We start from the raw sequence: 8,599 nt of genomic DNA on the forward strand, positions 1-8,599 counted from the left end.
GGTTAAATCGCTGTACTGCAGCTAAAACTGTGCTCACGACCTGGGGTTCAAATCCCAGGTAGCCGGCTCAAGGTTTACTCAGCCTTCTATCCTTCCGAGGTCGGTAAAATGAGTACCCAGCTCGCTGGGGGGGCAATGTGTAGCCTGCATAATTAAATTGTAAACCGCCCAGAGAGTGCTTGAAGCGCTATGGGGCGGTATATAAGCAGCACGCTTTGCTTTGCTTTGCTTTGCTTTATATAGCCACAAGGCAATGGAGGTTTGAAATCAGAGTTTTCCTTCTCCTAGATGGGCTGCCTTCCAAGGCTGATGAGCCCCACCTGCCCAGTCCGGGTGGATCGTGTTTAGTCAGAACTCTCCACTATGATTTGTCCATCTTGGGTGTCCCTGCACGGCATAGCCCATAGCTTCCCTGAGTTACTGAAGCCCCTTTCCCATGACAAGGCAGCAATCCGTCCATACTAGTTTAAGTAAAAACTATAAGTGAGAGTGGATTACAGAACCAGGCCATTGCACTCTGAGGCATTCTTCTTCTTGTTGTTGTTCTTGGTCTGTGCGAGCAGGAAAACTATCCTTCAACCATTTGGTCCACCTATCGTCAAGTATATAATCATATCAGTAATCTCATATTCCCTCTGCAAACTGAATAATATGGTGACCAGAAATAACAAGTGCTTTGTTTGTGACCTGTCTGTTGTTGATGTGTTACATTTGTCTGTAAGAGTGATTGGGCGCATTAAAAAAAGTGTAAGCAGTCTATCTTTTTGGCAAACTTAAGCAAGAACAACGCCTTGATTTCGTTACAGTTAGGCACTGTTTCAGTACCTTCTATTGCATGTTTGATTCTCAATGCAATCCTGCATGTGTTTGCTTGGAAGTGAATTCCACTGAATTTACTGTAGTAGAGTTTCTTCTCAGGGAAATATGCAAAGAAAGACAACTTGAGTGTCTCACATTTTACTTCACACACAGTATTTCCCCTTCTGCCTTTAAGATGAGAAGAAATCATATGAGCAAAGTGCCTCCTTTCATCAATAACTAACAAGTACAGAATGGGGGCAGGACTTCCAGGGAAGGAGATGTAGTTCCAAGGGAAGCTTAAGCCCCAGTACCTCTGCTTCTATAAACATGCATCTACGTAGACTACTGTTTTCCATAAGAAATTATTCATCTAGGTAAATATTTTTACATGATATATAGCCATGTAAAGATATTCTGACCATATATTCAGATAGGTATAATTTCACTCATCGGCAAACAGCATGCTTCTACAAGACATTAAAACATGCAGTGACAAATTAGAGCATTGCTCATGTAATCCTATTCACTCTGTTCTAATTAAATTGTTACTTAGAAAGAAGCCAACCTGAATTCAAAGGCACTTGTTCCTAAGGAAGTAGGTATGGGATTTTTGACCAAATATGCTTGGGTTCATATGGTGTTCCAGAACTTGGTATTTGAAAGCTCTGCTCTTAAAGTGTGAACTTCAAATGTTATCGTAATATGTGTGCCGAAAATAAATGGCAGTTTGGAATATTTCTTTGGGAATGGTGAACGTTGCTGTTGTTAGTATTGTCTTCCAGGAATGTTGATAACAAGAATATAGAGGTCTCTAATCATTTTATGGTTAGATATTACAGGCTTGTTTTTAACATTATATTTACCATTATTTTATTTATACTTTTATTTGTAAATCATTTGAGAATTCATATGAATTTAAGAAGCATATTAAATGAAATATAAATATAAATAAAATAAATGTACAGTTTCTGTTGCTGCTGCAAAACTGTAAAAGTTTAGTTTACAGTCCAGACCTAAGTTTTTGCATCTATTCAAACCTGGCAGAAACAGGATCAATTTGTATAGGTTAAGCAGCTGGAGAGCCTGAGCTACTGTTCTGTGGAATTCAACTTGAAATGAGTTTCATAATAGCTTCACATGTGCCTGCTGAGCAAGTTCAGCTCCACCCCCTACTGCCTCTTACAAGAATAATAAAATGCTTGCATTTCTTGCAGAGGCTGAAATAAAAAACCTTTTTTTGTTGGTGAAGTGAGCGGAGAGTTAAAGTATTTTAGAGAAAATATATTAGCAGATACCTGTTGATTATGAAAAGTATAGCAAAGCGCGCAGTCAGAATTTTTGTGCTAGCTTTACAAGGAACCATTTGCTATGATATAGAAATGGCAGCAGAGTTTAAGCTCCTGAATTTTAGGATAACAGTCTTCGTTCCTATACATTTACTGATTGTTGCTCTTAATCAGTTTCAGTCATAGCACTTTCTTCTACAATGCCGGTGTAAGGCAGGGATTAATGTTTTCTACCCCAGCTCACCAGGGCTCTTGCATAAGAGCAAATAACTTTCGTATTAATCCATGTATCCCCTCTACCCATGACAAAAGTGGGTACTCAATATTGTAAAATTCAGTAGTAGAAAACAAAAATGCCTCCCCAAGTAGCTGTAGTGATTTGTGCAGAGATGCTTAAAAATGTGAGGAATATTTTTGTTGAATAATCCTGGTTGTGTTTTTCAGACTTGCTGCTCTCCAAGACTTCGAGGAGCATGGATTCTAGTATAAAATCCTGGTAGATTTAGCATAAGCACACCCTTTTTTAAAAAAATCTAGAGTCATATTTCTGTCTCCAGCCAAGGATGCACAGGGTTGTGTCTAGGGGTACCTATTTCTTAGGAGAGCAGGATCCCTCCCTCCCTACTGTGGCCATAACCCATGTCCACGGATTTGCTCCAGATAACTGGGGATCACCCTGAGCATAGGATGAAAGGAGAGGAGAGGAAGGAGAAGTAATTAGATTGGAACTTGGGGCGTCCAGGGTTTAGTTCCATGTGAACCATGAAAGTTTCCCTCTAGCTGCTGGATGACTGTCTTTAACCAGGCTGTTTTCAGGAAAGTGGAGAGCATGCCTTGCCTTTGCGTGGCTTGTCTGATTATTTCTTCTGAATATGACATCCCAGATTGCAGAAATCAACTATTGTTCCTATAAGAACAAGCATATTGCTTATAATATGCTGTAGGAGTTCATCATTTCTGTGCAATGACATATCCTTGCTCCATTAAATTCTGGAATTAATGTCATACTCAAAAATACATTGTAATAAGATTTCCCTTTCTGCTTGAAATAACTTGTGCTACGTGCATGTCTTAGCTTTATGGTATTATCCGCAGGATTTTCAGGTAACATTATACAGGTATATGCTCTTATGGTCTGAAAGAATTGTCTTCCTACATGGAACTTTCTATTTCAGAAGAAGTGATTAACATTTGATGGGCCCAATGCTTCATCAATAAGACATCCAGTAATGTAGTCTGTGATATTAAGTAAGGTTACATTATTTAATGCCAATATATATGTCACACATTACTATTACAGTTTGAGGGGATGGAAGGAAAGAAGAATCTATGTAATATGAATTGCATTTCATGTTATTGGCACACAACTAGTACAGTGTAAAAAATGAAAATATGGCAATTCCATCTATTGATAAAGACCTGTGGAAGGTTCCGTGCTGTTTCTATGGAGTAGAAATCTTCTGTTTAGATCCCTCTGCCTCCTTATAAAAGGATTTTTTTTGGTAAAAAAAGACGTAGTAAAATGCTTGTTTCCGAAACTGTCTGAATATACAGTTTCACTGAAGAAGTTCCCTCCCCCTCCCCAAAAAAGCTCAAGTAAAAGCTCCTCCTTGCAAGAATGGCTTAATTAGGGTAAACTAATGCACAGCTTTCTTCCACCAGACAGACAGCATACTCTGCTGAAGCTTCACAAGAGCATTGGGAGTGGGGTGGAAATAATTAAATAATGAAAGGAAGGAGAACTGAGCAATTGATAATTTGGCTTTCCAGCATCTTGGTACTGTAAGTTTCCATAAAAATGTGAAGTGATAATGCCCTTGTGGGAGAGTCTGGCTGAAATAAAATGTTTTACTTCAACATAAACATTTTGAAGTTTACGGTATAAGGCCACATGAAAACAAAGAGATGTTTGAGGCCTAATCCATAGTCATAATATTAAGAAAGTGTGAGGAGAATTGTATTTTTTCACTGTGGCTCAAGGACCTTGACATTTGGAGACCTAAAACGTGGCTTTCACAGTAAATGAACCCCAAATATGGGTTTGCAGATTGATCTGTTTTTTAAAATATGTTTTTTAAAATTGTTTTTTTATCAATGTAAAAGTATCTTATAGCCTGCAGGAACACATTGGCAGAAATTCCTGTTGCTTAGTTTTGAACTGTAGTAGTGAATCATGAGGATTTACTGAGTCAGTTTCTCCATAAATTCCACTGAGTCAAATGGGTCTAGTCTCATTGTGACTTGCAGCACTAAAGAAAGTCTCTGCTAGACTAAGCCCATTTAAATCAGTGGAGCTTATGATGGAGTCAACTCCCCAAATCCTCACTGATTCAAAATACAGTGGTGCCTCGCACAACGAGCGCCCCGTAGAGCGATGAATTCGCTCTACGGGGACGTTTTTTTGATCACTAATGCGATTGCAGAGCGACGGCCCCAATGGACGAAAATCGCAGAGCGAAGGTCAGTAAGCGGTTCGCTTACCGACCTTCGCTTTGCGACCCGCCGATCAGCTGTTCCGTGGCTTCAAAATGGCCGCCGGAAGCCCCAAAATGGCCACGTGCAGTGTTTTCGCGCCCTCGTTAAACGAGGGGAGGGCGCGAAAATGGCTGCCGGCCATAGAGGAACATCGCTGTACGGTGAGTAAATCAGCCGATTGGAACGCATTAAACTAAGTTTAATGCATTCCAGTGGCTTTTTTCTTTCCGTACAGTGATGTTTCACACAGCGAGGGTTAATCCGGAAAGGATTAACCTCGCTGTGCGAGGCGCCACTGTATCTCTCTGGTGCAACTTAATATACAGGTAGTAAATCAGGGTCGCCAAACTATGGCCCGCCGGCACATCCGGCCCACCTTGCCTTTCTATCCAGCCAGGTGTGCAGGCTGGCGGGAGCGTGGGGGGGCACGAGTGTGGGCCGGCGGGAGTGCATGTGTGTGTCTTCGGCACTAAAAAATGGAGCATATATTATGCAGCCCTCCCGCTGAAAAGTTTGGAGAACCCTGATGTAGAAGATAAACGAGCTGGAGACTCTCGCTCGGGATGGTCACCATGAGCCTTGAGATGGAGGTTGCTTGGTAGATTTGCGGCTGTTTTGTGTGTGTGTTTGTGTGTGTAGTGCATGGAGAGGCAGGCTGCACTGTTTCTGCGCACACACCTTTTGTAGAGGGAAGACGGGCGGAGGGTGCAAAGATAGCCCTGGGAGAGAGACAGGTGTGTGTCTGTGTCCCCTATCCTTGTCTGCTCTTGGTGCAGGGATGGCGAGGAGAGTGAGCCGAGCCGGTTGGGGCAGGCAGGCAGGAGATGCTTTGCTGAGGTGGGCTCAGCTGCGGTGATGGAGAGCTGCTGCCTCGTTGTTGACAATGGGCAACGTGCTCATGGGGGCGGTGAGTGGTGTGTGTGTGTCGCGTGGCGTGCAGAGAGAAGCACGCGCCAGGCCAGCCATCATGGCCCCCTGTCGCTTTCTACGGGAAGGTTGTCAAAGGGAGACCCCCCTCCTCCCAGTGCATCCTCTACCAGGATGATTGCAAATACGTGTGTTCCGGGGAGGTGGGGCGGAGGAGACACATGGGTGGGGGGAAGACTTTCTGTGTCTGAGTACTGGCTGGGCCGATTTTCCTGGCCCTCAGCGGTGGACCACACGTGGTGGGAGGGCCCATATGGGGCGCCTGGGCTGACATGCCTCCCTCCCCCACTCCTGCATCCCCCCTGTGGGTGTAAGAAGGGGTGTTGTGCCGAGGCGTTGAGGAAGCCATGGCCCAACCACAGCTGGGAATTGGGTGTTGTTTCCTTTTCCCTTTGGAACCCAGCTGTTGTTCCTCGTGGGGGACAGAAATGTATGTTTGCTTGGTTTTTCTCTCTGGCTTTCTAGCAGCTGGCACCTGAGTCCAACTGTGATGGGTTTAATAGATGTGATTGGACTAAAACTCCGATCCATGTGGGCTGTGTTGGCTGGTGAAAGCGAACTATAGTCTGCCCCCCCAACAGTCTGAGGGACAATGAACTGTCCCCCTGCTTAAAAAGTTTGAGGACCCCTGCAGTAAGCAAAGAATTCCAGCCATTGAATCACTCAGTGGGAAACGGCACACTGCTCTGGAGTGAGAACTCTCTTTGGAAGTTGGATGTATCTTCTGATTAACTTTGAAATAAATCAGTTTTGGCTTCTTAATCATTATATGGTATCTGCAATTTTTACCTTAGGCCTACTGATGTAAATAGTTCAGTTTTAGATTACCATATTGATCTCCAAGTACAGTAGTAATGGGATTCATTATATATGTGGGATTAAATTATCAGCAACTCTCTGGTGAGTAGGCTGTGATGGTAGAAATACCTGCTAGATTTTGTGACATTTTGTTTTTTTTTGGGGGGGGGGGGCAGAACTTTTGTCTTTAGATTCCTCGCTCCCATTTATTTCAATATATTTGTGTTGTTTGCAAATTATATATTACATGTAGCACTTTCATCATCACAACTGTTTCCAGAATATCACATGAGATTATGATGTCAAGATACGCAGCAGTCCTCTGTTACATGAGAGATAAAATAACACACTGCAGACTATTCTAGTCTATTGTCTTGGAAATATTTCGGATTTCAACTCCCATGATCCTTCATCATTGGTCATACTAGATGGTCAGTGGCACATTCCTAAATATCTGGAACACACCCATTTTGGGAAGACTACTCTAGCTTGTGGAATATTAGGGTTGAACATATATCTCGACAACTTTATGATTAAAAATTCACTTTTGATGATGTTCCATATCATACTGTACCATTGCTGTTTTGAAAAAACACCTTCAGATTTACTCCAGTGTGTATTTGCTGGCATAAACTCTCCATAAATCTCAGCCTTTGTAGACATCCATAATAGTTGTATCTTTGAAACTTGGCTAATAGCAGAGTTGTGTATCCAGAATTGTGTTTATAGCTTAGGATTTGAGATAACAGGTTCCAAAAGAAATTTAATGACTTCCGATTTGAATCCTCTGCTTCTAGTTTATGCTCTATCGTTGTCAGTCATGTTAGAGCAAATTGTGATATAGTGATGAGTGTCAGAAGATATCAAAGGATACTGTGGGGAACAGTACTTCATTTGGATGTGAGATATAACTCCAGATGGATTGTAATAGTTAACTTACTTCTATATGATTTTGTGATCAGATAGGTCAGCTTGTAAGAACTACCCAAGATAGTTTTAAAGGGCAATATGAACTAACATAAACAAGCATTTCAGTTTCCCTCAATCATTATTATTATTATAAGAGTTTGTTGTTACGTAACTGTATATAAGGACCTAGTAATACCTGAAACCTGTTTTGTTTCTGGAACATCAGCCTGCCTCTCTTTATCTCAAGTGAAACATTTCCGTTTACTGTATTTCCGAGTAGCAATCAATATTGTGCCGCATTCCGATAGTCATTGCATGATACCTTGCCAGCTAAAAGTAATTACAGTGGGTAGTCCTTAGGCACATCTTTCTTTTTCTTTCAAGTAAATGCCAGTGTGCAACACTTTGTGAATGATGTCTAGGGGAATGGATGAGAAATTACCTGGGTGTGCAAATGTATGAAAGGTTACCCAATGTGCAGCTGTTAGGACCAAATGAAGACCTGAATGCAGCTGGTGGTCAGAAATTCATATGTTTAGAAGCCTCCAAGGTTATTTATTTGTTTTTTAAAAAAATACAATTGAAAAAAATGCAGTTTGAAAACCTATTTTTTAAAAAATGTTTTCATTAGTTGTTGAAAAAAATGTGCACATTTTTAAAGGCTGTAAAAACTTGTACATTTTCAGGTGGTGAAAGTGCATAGAGATATGTACAAATCTCTATGGAGAAAAACCCTCCCAATCTCGTATGAATCAAACTTGACATAAGCTTTGAAGTGGTAATCAGATAATGTTGACAAACTCAAGCATTACTGGTTTACACATCCATAGTGATATCATTGCAGTCTCTTTCAGAGACTTCAGAACCCAAATTAGTGCATAAATGTTACTAGTGGTAACGCATCTATTACTGTTTCCCCCCCAAACCTTATATAGGAACTCCTGGGATTCAGTTTTATGCAAAGGTGTTCTAATTCTGATATGTCACTGAAGAGGAGAATTGAACACAAGGAATTGCTAGGGAAATACTAAACATGTTTTCCTTTCTCTTTCTGTACCAGTAACATAGGACACTGAGATCTGAGGCCAGGTAACTAGTACAGTGGTGCCTCACACAACGATGTTAATTGGTTCCAAAAAAATCAACGTTGTGTGAAACATCGTTCTGTGAAACACCATTTCTCATAGGAATGCATTGAAAACCGGTTAATCCGTTCCAATTGGAACGGATTGCCATCGTTCAGTGAAAATCCCCATAGGAAACATCGTTGAGTGAAACAATGTTTCCTATATTGGAATGTATTGAAGCCGACTCAATACATTTCAATGCCTTTGCGAAGTCCTTTTTCGCTCCTGTAAAAGTGTCCTACAATGTTTGGAAGCTGTTTTAAATGATTGCAATGG

The sequence above is a fragment of the Pogona vitticeps genome, chromosome 1 (assembly GCF_051106095.1).
Source record: "Pogona vitticeps strain Pit_001003342236 chromosome 1, PviZW2.1, whole genome shotgun sequence".
NCBI classification, from domain to species: domain Eukaryota; kingdom Metazoa; phylum Chordata; class Lepidosauria; order Squamata; family Agamidae; genus Pogona; species Pogona vitticeps.